At 37.5% G+C, this 14,721-nt stretch overlaps 1 protein-coding gene and 1 non-coding gene across 3 annotated transcripts in view; both read right to left on the bottom strand.

Annotated features, from left to right (window-relative positions):
• The window catches only part of LOC126367058 (protein spaetzle 5-like), a 67,865-nt gene that overhangs the window by 12,354 nt on the left and 40,790 nt on the right, over positions 1-14,721 (bottom strand). The window lies entirely within an intron of this gene.
• LOC126367230 (U1 spliceosomal RNA) lies at positions 3,610-3,772 on the bottom strand. The gene has a single exon (XR_007566460.1). It is a non-coding gene; the product is annotated as a U1 spliceosomal RNA (small nuclear RNA).

Here is a 14,721-nt window from a genome sequence, read left to right as displayed (position 1 = left end):
ACACTTTTGGTTTTATCACAGTTGGCTCGACCATTATATACGGTGATGCGGCTCACCACCAATCACGCTGGTCTAACAGAAAGCTCGGTGAGGTGTGGGTACTTAGTTCATCTTGCTATGGATGTATCTCTGACTACCCCAATTGGGTTAAAGTCGTGAGCTTAGTTATTTTATGATTATCATCACAATTCCATTAGTGGATACTTTATGCATAGGAGGAAAAAAGCGGCGCAAGAAACTCCTTTAAGCTGGCAATGTATCGCAAATAGTTTAGCAAATCTGCGCAAGCGTCGTTGTAACTTTAACGCCGCAGATTAAGTATTACCTGCGCGAAATCAGTTCGCTTTCTGGATTTCCCACTAGAGTGCGAATCTATCCATTTCGCATGACTAGAGCTGTTTCGCAAGAAAAATAGTTGAGTACGAGGGAGGACTTATCTGTAAGAGGTTTCTTCCAGCCAACCCAGAAGTAGTACAAGACTAACTGCGGGAGAATAAAAAGAGGTGCAATATACTAAATATAATAATTGTATCTACATAAAATAATGATGATGATGATGATGATGATGTCCTCCCAGACGTATCCGTCGATGGCGACACCCTTAGCTAGTGTTAGCCTGGGCTCTTGCATGGGCGCGGGCGTGACTAGCAAAACCAAATTTAGTTTTGAAAGTCCTGTTGCAAGAAGCACAATAGAGAGTCCCATTTGAGTTATAATTGTAGTGGTAGGAGGGCTTGGGTCGAGTTTTTCGGATCTGGCGTTTGGCGTCAAGATCTTCAAGACGGGTTCGTTCAAAGTTAAAAAAACATAAAATAATAATAACTATATCAATAACAGATTATAAATATATACAGTTACTCCGTGGTATTGTTATCAACCACACATTCGCCCGAAGGACGTAATATACGATCCTGACGAATCGATTACCCTACGGCTAATCAGATCGCGATAACAAACACTTCAGGACCGCGATACCGACCGCGCCGGCGTGGTCGATTTCTCATTTATCGTTTATCGCTATCGGCAACTATAGTCGGTTCATTCTTTCAAATACAGGGTGTTAGTAACATCGTAACGAATACTGAGGGGGATGATTCAGACCATGATTCTGAGTTGATATCAAGTGGACTTTTCTGTCGTAAAATACATGAAAAAAGTGTTTTTTTAATTATTTTTCGTTCCATACTCTTGCGACGGCAAAAACCACTTGATACTCGTATCAACTCAGAATCATGGCCAGAATCGTCCCTCAAAGTTTTCGTTACCTGTATAATCCGCTGAGATGAAGCTCTGAGCCGAGGTTCGCGCCCAATTGGGCACCCTTAGGCCTGTTGTCTTAAATTTTGTACCGGGTGAGAGTCCTCAGCGCTCCCAATTCGTTCGACTATGTAGTTAATGCCAACTCACGTTAAAAAACGCTTCTGTTGTAAAAAAAACCGTTTCGTTAGAAAGTGTTAACTCATCGAGCTCTTAATAAGGGAGGATTAAGTTAGATTATTCTGTTGAAATGAGTCAATTTTATCTTTATGGCATGAGGTGGGTTGTAGCTTTACGCCTGTATCCCAAAGGGGTAAGCAGAGGTGTATAATAAATATAATATACCCACTCCTTGCAAGCTATGTTTACGGTCTCGAACCGCACAGAGTTTACCTACGTCACGCACAACCTACTTTCAGCCTGCGTGACTATTTCACTTCATCATCAGCCCATTAACGTCCCCACTGCTGGGGCACGGGCCTTCCCTATGGATGGATAGGGAGATCGGGCCTTAAACCATCACGCGGGCCCAGTGCGGATTGATGGTTATTAACGACTGCTAATGCAGCCGGGACCAACGGCTTAACGTGCCTTCCTTCGTCTTCGTCTTATATTGCACTCGCATCTTTCATTAACTTGCCTTATCAACTATATTAAGAGAAGTGGGTGTTCAGACTTAGGGTGGTATTAATAAACCAATCTCAGCTTTGAGACTGCCCTCAAGATTATGTCAATGTGACAGCTCTCATATAAAAACAGGGACTTGAGCATGATCTTGAGGGCAGTCTCAGCTGAGATTAGTTTATTAATACCACCCTTAAACTAAGAACGGGCTCCTACACTATGTTTAAGTCCCTATTGCCGTTAATGGGATGAACAAATAAATTTATGTAGGCGTGCGCTGAGTGAGTGATAGGTGAGTTAAGATGATTGTGTGAGAAGTAGACGAGTAACATGAGTAGTACAGAAGGTATAGAGTATAAAAGGGATGCATAGACAAACGATAGATTGAGTGAAGGAGTGTGGATGAGTGAGAGAGTGATAGAAGGAGTGAGAATGGAAGGAGAGGGGAGAGATAGCTGATGGCGGACGGATACCGTAGTTGGTGGGTTTTTTAGGGTTATATGTACGTTTTTACAATAAAATACCAGATAATATTTTAAATTTGTCAGAAAATAAATTTAAAGCTCTTGTGAAGCTTACTTTATGTATAAAGCTTATCATAAGATTAATGACTACCTAAACGATAAAAATGTCTGGTATTGAATGTGTTCCTCTAGTTATTAAATAACTTGTAATGTATACCCTCATTGGTTTTTAAAAGATGTGTTGCTGTTGCAGTTTCTTGTCATTTATTCTCTTCAGCCATAACACCTTGCGAAATGACGTAAATTCTAAAATGTTACATTGACCTCCAACAAGTTTATCTATGATAATTACGTTGAATAAATGATTCTGATTCTGTAAGACTGAAAGAAAAATATAAAGAATTGTTTGTACCGTACTAGACTGTTAAATTTAGCAAACCCAAAATCCCACATTTATTAATGAAAAATGTTAATAATAGAGCATGGTACACGTTTAAAAAGTTCAATCTGATTGTTAGAAGATTAAAAGATTGCATCAGATTGAAAGTTCCATCAGATTGTGAGCAAGGTTGTCGGTAATGTGAGGTGCAAAGTGTATTCATGTGTGACAAAGTTGTGCTAAATCGATTATGTGTGTGATTTAGTACAATAGGTTGTAAGTGACACATTAAGATTTTGTGTCAAGAACTCCGTTGGAAGGTCAGATGAAAGTGTTTGATACTTGCTTGTTATAATGATTAAGGACATGGATGTTCGCGACATACAATCTTCTATCATGTGGGTTGTGAGGTGGATTACCAACCTGATCAACCCTGGTTCCAAAGGCCCCTGACATGGCTCATGTATCGACTACGTACTTACATCAGTAAGTAGTAACCGGGACTAACGGTATAACGTGCATTCCGAGCCACGTAAATACCACTGACTTTATTTTTTGGTTAGACGTGTCCCCACTGGGAATTGATCCCGGGACCACCGGATCGTGAACCCAACCACTAGACTACAGAGGCCGGTATTTGTTATTGAGTCTTATTTCTTAATGGCTCAAGCGCACATTGTCCTTTTCATAAAATGTCCATCATGCGCTAAACCTCCTTATTGTAGAATAGAAAATCCTTTTCTGAATTTATTATTTTCGCTACTTATCCATATTTCTCATTTTGTCATTTTGAGAAACAAACATGCGCTAGAAGGGTCTTATGATGAAAGTCCGAACAGCGAACGCATTAATGCATTTTTCACAATGAAAAGCTTTTTAAATATAAAGGGGACGGCGCGTACGCAGTCCCCACTACCAAAAATAACGCACCCGAGTTATCCACATTAGGGATAATCGCAGGGGTCAACCCGTCCGCAGTGCAATGGACAGGCCTCGCCCTGGGGGAACCGCCTTCATGATCACGGTGTCCCCTGTGCCAGGTAAGTATGCTTGAATTTCTTTGGACCGAACCTTATACGTTTTTGCCGACAAATCTTAACACCGCGATGTAGAAAATGTAGTGAACGGAACAGCGACATCCAGTGGCATTTCGTTAGAACTAAAATTTAGAGTAACTGGGGCAATGAATAAACAACTTTATGGCCGAGAGAATTGAGGTAAAAAATAGGTTGTGGCTTAGAGTTCGTTCAACCGTTGTGCGCTCGTTTCGTACTGTTTTTTTTTTGTATTATTTAAGCTTCTAATAGCACTTTTTGATTATTTATAATGAATTTAGTTTACCTACATAAGTATGCAATTTTAAGCTAACATAAGAAGAACACAATATTACATATTAAATGTACTTTGTGGTAAGGATAATAATTGGATGGACGTAATTTATAAAATGACTGAGAATTTATAGATCTTTTGTAACAAACTTTATTATAATTTTTATAAATAGCTGTATGCGCTTAATAATAATGGCATATGTGGTTATTTTATCATTAATTATTTCAGTTTTTTTTTAATTTTTCACAAAATATTATATTTTTTAGAAAAAAAAAACAAAAAGACTAGGCAAGATTTCGTCTAAAAATCATCAAAAAAAAAAAACAAATCAAAACAATCAATCAAATCAAATCATTTTTGCATTGAAAGTTTGATTTTGAATAATAATTAACTAAAATTTTATGATCTTTATCTTTTTAGTTAACAAGTAATAATAATAATGTCATTAATTATTGTCTTATCAAACAAAGGACAGTCTCACAAAATGATTTCGACAATGTGCCCATTGGGAATCGAACCTGGACCTCCAGTTCGTGAGCCTAACGCTTTAACCACTAGACCACGGAGGCTGTTGTTAGTTTAACAATACAAAACAAAATAAAATAAAAAAATCTGTTTTTTATTCATATAAAAGACATCAACGCGCACACTATTTAAAAAAGCTTTCAATACCAATTTTCGCTTTAATTTGTTATCCGTTTCTGCTCTCAATTATATCTCTGCCTATCTCTATAGAGATTGAGCGCGTGATCACGAGACTAATAGAGTCATCTTAAGTCATCCAGCAATAAAACGGTGTATAACATTGCATAATTACTGCATTTACAACGCGACCGAGTTAGAAAGTATTTATAGCCACCAGTTTGCAAAGGAAGATACCACTTTCAAATCCAGTAGCGTTATAAGGAAGACATGTCTAGGAACTCGAATGTCGGTGAAAAAAATCGGAAGTGGCGACAAAAAGCTCGCGTTATGTTACAATAACGCAACAAACGTGAGAGAATGACGTAATTGTTACATAGTTGGTTTTCATTGTTATTAACATGACTGGTTGGTTTATGTTTACATACTAACACAACATAGCACTTCTGTTTAAGTTTTATACATATTTAATTATATATAAATATTATACACTTAGATATATAAGTTTGTTGTTGTAATTACGAATGTTGTGTGTACCTGTAATTGGAGCACATACTTATACAAAAACTAATTTAAGACTTGTATTTTATAACTTTACAATATGTGTACTGTTGGTATACCTATCTAAATAAATAAATAAATAGCACAAGTCTGTATTATCCACAGTTTTCAATTCTGCTCCGCACCACGCGACCGAGATGTCTTGGGTTCGAATTCCGGTGGGGACATGCCACAAAAATAAATTTTGTGATGCCTAGTTTAGTTAGGACATTACAGGCTGATCACCTGATTGTTCGAAAGTAAGATGATCCGTGCTTGCCTAAGCTCATTAACAACCCGGAACCAACGACTTAACGTGCATACGTTAAGTCGTTGGTTCCGGGTACTACTTACTGATGTAAGTACGTCGACACATGGGCCATGTCAGGGGTCTATGCGGCTCTATGGTAACCTTGACACCAGAGTTGATGGGGTTGGTAATTCACCTCACAACCCACACGATTGAAGAAGAATTATTATTAGTCTTGTCATATATATGAGTGAATATGAGTTTGCTGTTCGCTGTGGGTGTATAATTATGCTACCTCTGCCTACCCCTTTGAGGATACAGGCGTGGTGCTATGTTATATACGAGTTCATAACTAATTATCGAAACAATAAGCTTTATCTATCTGAATCTGTGTTCGTGGAAAAAGCACTTAAAATTAGCACAGGTAACTTGGAAGGACAATCGCGAATAGAATTGGGTTGCGTACTAAGTACAAGATAACTAAATAAAGACAGATCTAAAACTAACGAAACTTATTTCCATTTTTCTATTTAACTTATTTATGAATTTTAATAAAAAAAAAAAAAAAAACAACAGTAGTCTTTATATGAGCCATGTCAGGGGCCTTTGGCGGCTTGATAATAACCCTGACAACGGGATTAATGAGGTTGGTAATTCACCTCATAACCCACACGATAGAAGAAGAATAAGAAAACAAACCTAATAATAAGTCCGGCCAGCTAATAATAAGTAACAGCCTCCGTGGTCTAGTGGTTAGAGCGTTAGGCTCACGATCTGGAGGTCCGGGTTCGATTCCCGATGGGGACATTGTCGAAATCACTTTGTGAGACTGTCCTTTGTTTGGTAAGGACTTTTCAGGCTTGAATCACCTGATTGTCCGAAAAAGTAAGATGATTCCGTGCTTCGGAGGGCACGTTAAGCCGTTGGTCCCGGCTATTAGCCGTAAAAACACCTCCACCAACCTGCATTGGAGCAGCGTGGTGGAGTATGCTCCATACCCCCTCCGGTTGATTGAGGGGAGACCTGTGCCCAGCAGTGGGACGTATATAGGCAGTTTATGTAATAAGTCCGACTTTTTATCATGTATTTCTACGATGTCACAGTGTGCTTTTTGATAAAAAAATTCATCCCACTCGCGTTAGATAGAGTAAGAGAGAGAATCACTGCCCTATTTTTCCTTAAAAAGTAACAAGGAGAATGCTACACCGACAAGAGCGTGGCTCTTAATATTTTTTTTACGGGACTTATTGTAAATTTGCCGCAGATGGCATTAACTACTTGGCCGGACAAATGGGGAGCGCTGAAGGCTCTCACCCGATACAACATTTAAGACAACAGGCCTGAGGGTGCCCAGTTGGGCGCGAACCTCGGCTCAGGGCGTCGTCTGAGAGGAAAAATATTTGAAAGAATTAATCGACCCTAGTGGGTCGATAGCGATAAGCGCTGAATGAGGGAAATTGTCGACCACGCCGGCGGGGTTGGTATCGGGGACTCTTAAATTAATGATTATGATGTAGTGTAGTTATCACTAAAACAGTTTTCTCGACCATTTTATAGACGGCGATACGGCTCACCAACTAACACGTTGGTCTGATAGAAAGCTCGGAGAGGTGTGGGTACTTAGTTCATCTTGCTATGGATGTGCCTTTGTTTACCTAAAATGGGATATAGTCGCGACCTTATGTTATGTTTAGTCATCATCATCACCAGCTTATTAACGTCCCCACTGCTGGGGCACGGGCCTTCTCTACGGATGGATAGGGAAATCGGGCCTTAAACCACCACGCGGGCCCAGTGCGGATTGGTGGTTATTAACGACTGCTAATGCAGCCGGGATCTACGGCTTAACGTGCCTTCCGAAGCACGGAGGACCTCGAGATGAAAACTTTTTTTTTGTGGTCACCCATCCTATGACCGGCCTTTGCGAAAGTCGCTTAACTTCAATAATCGCAGACCGAGCGCGTTAACCGCTGCGCCACCGAGCTCCTCAATATTAATATTTTGATAGTATTATACGTAATTTTCTTTACCATACTCATTGTATCTGTTTATAAAAACATACATGTCAAATGTATTAGCGCCGCCTAATTGTTAATTTATACCGCTGTAGTGCGTGAAGAAATAACACTTTAGTCAGCGACTGTACAGCCTCGCTCCATTTGCATACAATTACTTTACAATAGATCTGGCTGCATATTAATTAAATGTAAGTAATATTTACACTGCGGAACCCGCCATAGGTATTTGCAATATGCCCTGGCCATTAGTCGTAGTTTGTTTTTCAATGTGTTAATAAATAATAAATTAAAATTCGAAGGACGTAATATACGATCCCGACGACCCGATTACTCTAGCCTTAGAGGCAGCCAATCAGCTCGCGACACCAAACACTTCAGGACCCCGATACCGATCCCGCCGGCGTGCTCGACGATTTCCCTTAATCAGCGCTTACCACTATCGACCCACTAGGGTCGATTAATTCTTTCAAATATTTTTCCTCTCACACTACGCCCTGAGCCGAGGTTCGCGCCCAACTGGGCACCCTCAAGCCTGTTGTCTTAAATTCTAGGTGGGGACATATCACAAAAATTACTTTGTGGTCCCTAGTTTGGTTAGAATATTACAGGCTGATGTAAGTATGTAGTCGTTACATGAGCCATGTCAGGGGCCTTTGGCGGCTCAATAGTAATCCTGACAGCAGGGTTGAAGAGGATGGTACTCCACCTCACAACCCATACGATAGAAGAAGATCTGCCTAAAAGTTAGGTAATAAAGCTGGTTTTACTTAACTTTTGTATTTTTTTTAATGTTGGGATTGTTCATACTTTGAGAACAGCATGCCACTGCTATAAACTTACAGCACAGCAATAAACTTGAATGATTGATTGATAACATAATATTATGTCACAGACTAGACATCTGGCTCAATCAATAATTGTATCCGTCTTTTTGTCTACATTTTTTATCCCTTTATAATTATAATACAATAAAAACAAAACAAATATAAAATTTTCATTTGAATTGATTTAATTAAATCATTGAACTTTTTTGTTCGCTAAATCTAATTCAAACATCTGTTTATGGTTCTTTTTATTTATATTACTTAATGTTCCTTTAGTTATTAAAATCGAATTTTGAATTTGAATCTCCTTAATCGTAACACCTCACGGAATGACGTAATTTCAAAAATGTTAAATTGACTTTCAACAAGTTTGAATAAATGATTCTGATTTCTGACTAAGTATTATGTATTCACATGCGCCTATTTCCCACCGGGGTAAGCAGACTTGGATATTTCTATTAACCGAATGATATATAAATAAATGCTAATTTAATGACATAATGTACTCGATTGACAAGTTTAACTGTTACATTTATTATGTAAAAGGTCAGTCACCCGGACTTTACGTATAATCACACCCCGGACACTTCATACAAAAACCTAATTTTACACAGACATTACACATTGACGTTGTCCTATACGCGCATCTGTGTGTGTGACGTCTGACGATGGAAGACTAAAGTAAGACCGTGGGGCGGTGAGGTACGGTCACGAGCATTAATATGTAAACACGTTAGTACCATGTCACATTAACTTTTTTTGACAAGTAAACTGTAAGTCTCACTAAATGTCAAATATGTTAGTGCGACAGAGTCCTAAAGTGGGTACATTATATTGCTCATGACTGTACACCTACCTCAGCAGCTGGTGGGGAGAAGAGAATTGTCATTCTATCTATCTATCTATATCAGCCTAAATTTATATCCAATTTTGGACGTAGGCCTCATCCATGTTTATCCATTGCCGACGATCCTGGCTATCGACATCCAGCCATATCCTGCGTGCTGCACAATGTCGTCCTTCCATCTCATTGGTCATTCTATACGTAGTATTATTCCTTATTCTATGAAATAAAATGAAAACTGAACCAAGCCCATTCTATCTAAGGACTTCCAGACGTACGACGGGTTACCATCCTCAGCCGGTTGACATACTTTTACTTGGACCCACCAAGCGTTTCCCTTCATCCTTGTAACTTGGGGTCCTTTAAGTCACCGGTGAAAAGTAATCTTCTGGGTAAGCTCGCTCCACCGTTGACCCCTTCTTCGTGGACGAATGGGGTCAAGTGCTAACCCATCTTAATAAAAAAGAGAACTGGCCACGGACGCGTGCGCAGCCATTTTGAGTAGTAAGTGTAGTAACTATTGAAAGTGGTATTGTACCTTTTTTTTACGAGTGATTGTAATTCTTGCACTAATTTTATTCGTGAGACACGGAATGAAAGACAACATATATGCATCACGCCTGTATATCCAAAGAGGTAGGCAAAAAAGTACATAGTTAAACATTACCTTTCTGCAGGCTTGGTTATCGCGACAGGTGTAAATACCCACTATTTCCGTCCCTTCTCTATCGTGTGGGTTGTGAGATGGATGACCAACCTCATCAACCCTGGTATCAAGGTTATTATTGAGACGCCAATGGCCCCTGACATGACTCATGTAACTACGTACTTAAATCAGTAAGTAATAACGATAGACGGCAGTGTATAATGGTTGAGCCAACTGAGTTAGTGGAAACTGAACTTAAAGTAAATTAATAACTCCTTGATGTTTATGCCTCACCTATATAATAAAATTATTCAGTAAATTAGATATTCATCATCAATTTAAGAGCCATGTTCTTGTCGGTGTAGCGTTTTCCATTCCTATCTATCAAAGGCCAATAACTTGACTTCCCTATAAGACACGCCGTTAACCTTTTCTTTAATCTGTCCCATGTAAGCTCTTCTTGGTCTTCCCCTTCCTCTCTTTCCTTCTAGCTTTCCTTCTATGATGTTTTTAATAAATTCGTCGTATCTTATTAGGTGTCCAATCATCTTGCCTCTTCTGTCCTCAATAATTCTCAGTATTTGTCTTTTTCCCTTACTCTTACTAGCACTTCAACTTCGATATTACAATACATTTATTATTATAATAGAATATTACAATTTACATTATTATTATATATTACAAATTCTGCAACACGGATCTCCTCGTCTAACTTGTTCTAATCAAACAGACAGACAATCAGATTATTTGTTTTGTTATGTCACGTTTATGATCGAGTGACAAGTGTGACTATACGTACTGTTTGACACAGGCCTAATTATAACGCACGAACATGTTAGTTATTTAAATATTTTAATCAGTTTAGATAAAAAAAAATTTACTCTAGATTTTTTGTGCTATTGTCTAATCTAGTGGGGGAACTGAATGTATAAGATTAGCTTAGACAAAATTGATTGCTTTTTTATATAGTAGCAAATGTAAATGGTTCCTAGATATGTCACAAGAGACAATTCAGAAAAAGTCAAGTCACATAACATAATATATATCACATTCGTTTTCCGGGGTATATAAATAGTTAATAACAATAGTTGTTGTTAGTAGTTGGTTAGTTAGTAGTTTGTGTTAGCAAATAAATTGATTTGATTTGATTTAGAATGCAGCGCCTATGATTAATTACAAACATAATTAATATAAGCTCACCACTATATCTCACAAAGTGATTTTAGTGATATGTCCCCACCGGGATTCGAACCCGGGGCCTCCGGACGAGCCCAACGGCCCCTAGTAAGGTGTCTCCGAAAGTAAGATGATCCGTTAGAAAGGCACGTTAAGCCGTTGGTCCCGGTTACTACTTACTGATGGAAGTATGCAGTCGTTACATGAGCCATGTCAGGGGCCTATGGCGGCTCAGTAATAACCTTGACACCAGGGTTGATGGGGTTAGTAATCCACCTTACAACCCACACGATAGAAGAAAAAGGTATACAAGCGTGTTGCTGTGTCATTATTATTCTGCAATAAAGGACTAATTGCTCTAGAGCAATAAGACCGCCCAAATTGTATTGTTGAAATTTTAGTTCTGTGCAATAAAGTATATTTGATTTTGACTAAGTAAATAAATAAATTATTAGAAGGATCATAACTGCGTAGAAATTGCAATGAACCTGATATTCAATGTCATTGTTATAAATTAATCAATTTTACAACCCACAGCCGCAATTACAACATAATTAAGCCATAAATAAGGTTCTATGTTCACTACTTTGTTATTTGCTATTTATTTATATTGACACGCCTTTTGTTTTATGTCTTTATTCAGTTTTTTTTTTAAATAAATAATATCGAAAATGAAATTGTATATAATAATGTCTACTATTCCTCAATTGAAAAGAGAGAAAGAAACGTTTTGAGAATCCATTTTCTTTTAATTTTGACGTTAGGTTTTTTTGCATTAATTAGTCTTTAAAAAACCTTGTATTTTAAGTATATTTTTATAATAAAGCGGCAAGAGTTCCCAAGTATTATCTATTCCAATGATTCATGAGAGAGACATGGGATTTCCTAACAGGTGTCACCTTGACCTTGCGCCTCGCTTTCTTTTCGCCGCGCATGCGATGGATGTTTACGTCGCATGCGCTTGCGCAACCGACCCCGTACGGCGTCGCGGAAATGCTAACGACTTGGAAAGAGTTTAGATATTATATTTTGTCTATTTCTGGGACTTGTTTGTGGAATTGGGATATCCATTAGGGTGTTCCAAATTCATTCTAGTCGAGTACCTCACTATCAAAATCAATCGACATTTAGTTTATTCAAAAAAACACCTCCACCAACCCGTAGTGGAGCAGCGTGGAGTATGCTCCATACCCCCTCCGGTTGATTGAGGGGAGGCTTGTGCCCAGCAATGAGACGTATATAGGCTGTTTATGTTTATGTATGTAGGGTGGTGGAAGTAAAATTGAAACAACTCCAATACTTTTTGGTTTCTTATATTTTTCCTCACTTTTCAATTTTCCCCTAACACAACCGCGCTTTCCCCAATCTCTCTGTCGCCATCTTCCTTCCCCCTTCCTCTCTCCCCTCTCACTCCCCCTCAGGACACGTTCATAAACTTCACCTCACACACATCACGTTCATAATAAACTTTCATTCCCACAATCGGCCATCCTACAATTTGTCTGCCCTCAGACAAGTACACTTATAACACTGTGAAACATCTTATAAAATATTATACTGACACTACCTTTTAACAAAACTAATTAATTGTAAACAAACAACTACTGACTCTTACATTGTAGCAAAATACTCACTCTGCTGGCTCTACATTATAACAACAAAATTAAACAATCCTTGTTTAAACAAATTACAACAAAAGATAACCAAAACACCTATATTTAAATAAGACCAACATTATCTCACTTCGATGCCAGTAACAGAACAAAAAAAAAACACTTCTTACTTTCAAACTTCTTTTCCAAAACAAAATTATTACTTAAAGTTAGTATTAAACACCTATTATCAAAATTCTTCACTACATAATAGGTAGGGATCTTCTTTTACAAAAACAAATGACTTTCTTAACTAAACTCTTCATCTTATATAAAAAATCTACTACTTATCCAATTATTATTTAATGAAATATAGAACTACTTATATATTTTTTTTTTTTTTTTTTTACATACTGAAACATCCTTTACTCAACCTAAATGAATTTCTTACGAAACTTGTATAAAAGCAAAAACTTATTCTGTATAATAAAAACTTAAACTTACTCCTTGTTTCATTTCCTATCCCTTTTTTTTTTTTACATTTTACTTTTACTTCTCATAGTGCAGAACTACTTTAAATGGTAAACAAATGTGTGACTACAACTTCCAAGGAAGTGTAGATTTAGAGTTAAGTAATTACTAATTTGATAAAGTTATTAATACAACACTTTTAATAGACACTTAAACAATTTGACACAAAATCTTTGAAACAATGACTTAAGGCCATTTGACTTACAACTTGGGATGAAATCCTTAGCTAGACAATATTAAACAGTTCACAACTTCTGACTTGAAGAAAATATTATCTTACTAAATAGTAACTACTTTTTTTATTGTTAAAGTCATCTACACAGAATTAGCATCATGAAAGTTGCATTCGCTGACCAATGCTACCATACCTGATAAAAGAAAATTACACCGAAACTACATATTCGTTCTCTACAACACTGATTCCATACGAAATTAGGAACTACTCTAGGTATACTGACACTAATGTTGTGAGACAAAGGTACAACTGAACTAAGGCCACCGCTTCATATAGTCAACACCAGTGGTTGTCTTTATTGGTCCTTCCTTACCTCTATCTATCTTCTCTACTTCATATCTGTCTCTTCCAAGTTCTTTCACTACTCTGTATGGTCCAAAGAATTTCTGTTTTAATTTTAAAGCATTGCCAAACTGTGTTCTTTGTATAGCAACAATGTCACCTTCTTTATATTTCTCTCCCTGCTTCCTTCTCGTGTTATACGTTCTTCTATTCTCTTCTTGAATTTTTAAAATTTGAGCTTTAGCCATTCTTCTCATTTCATCCCTTTTTTCTACGAATTCTTTTCGGCCTTCTTCTTCTAAATATTCCAAAATTCTAATATCTTCTTTTGTTCTCAATTTAGCTCCTGTTAGTAATTCAAATGGTGAGGTATTTATAGATCTCTGGTATGTACTATTTATGACCCTCTGCAACTTGCTCACATGCTTGTACCATTGTGTAGGTTCTTCAACACACATTTTAGTTAATGAAGAAATAATAATTTGGTTCATCCTTTCCACTTGACCATTTCCTCGTGGAATTCCAGTTGTGATTGTAACATGCTCTATGTCTTCTTCCTGACAATATAGTTGGAACTCATTTCCAGTGAAAGCTGTCCCACGGTCAGTGACTATACGTCTTGGATTGCCATAATCCTTTTGATGGAGCTTCAACTTCTCAACGGTCTCCTTTGCAGTCACTGTTTTAACTGGATAGATCCACACAAATTTACTGTACCCATCTATAATAGTAAGAATGTAATTATACATTTTCTTTGTAGCGTCCAATGGTCCCAAATGATCACAATGTAGTGTGTCAAAAGGTAGGTCTCCTTTCTCAATAGGGTTTAATAATCCTTCTTTCTTTCCAGTCTTTCTGCTTGCCAATAAACACGGTACACACATGGAAATTACCTTGCCAATCTTCTCATCTAACTTTTGGATATAATAGTCCTGTTCCACAATGTCTTTAATTTTTTTCTTGCCAAAATGTCCTATTCCATGAGCTCTCTTTATAATTTCTAAGTCCATATCTTCTGGTACCATTAACTTCTTTTCCAGCCCTTTGTAAATAATGTCATTTTCTAAAAAATAGTCTTCATAATCTTT

This window comes from Pectinophora gossypiella, chromosome 5 (assembly GCF_024362695.1).
Source record: "Pectinophora gossypiella chromosome 5, ilPecGoss1.1, whole genome shotgun sequence".
NCBI classification, from domain to species: domain Eukaryota; kingdom Metazoa; phylum Arthropoda; class Insecta; order Lepidoptera; family Gelechiidae; genus Pectinophora; species Pectinophora gossypiella.
This window is presented reverse-complemented; position numbering and strand designations above follow the sequence as displayed.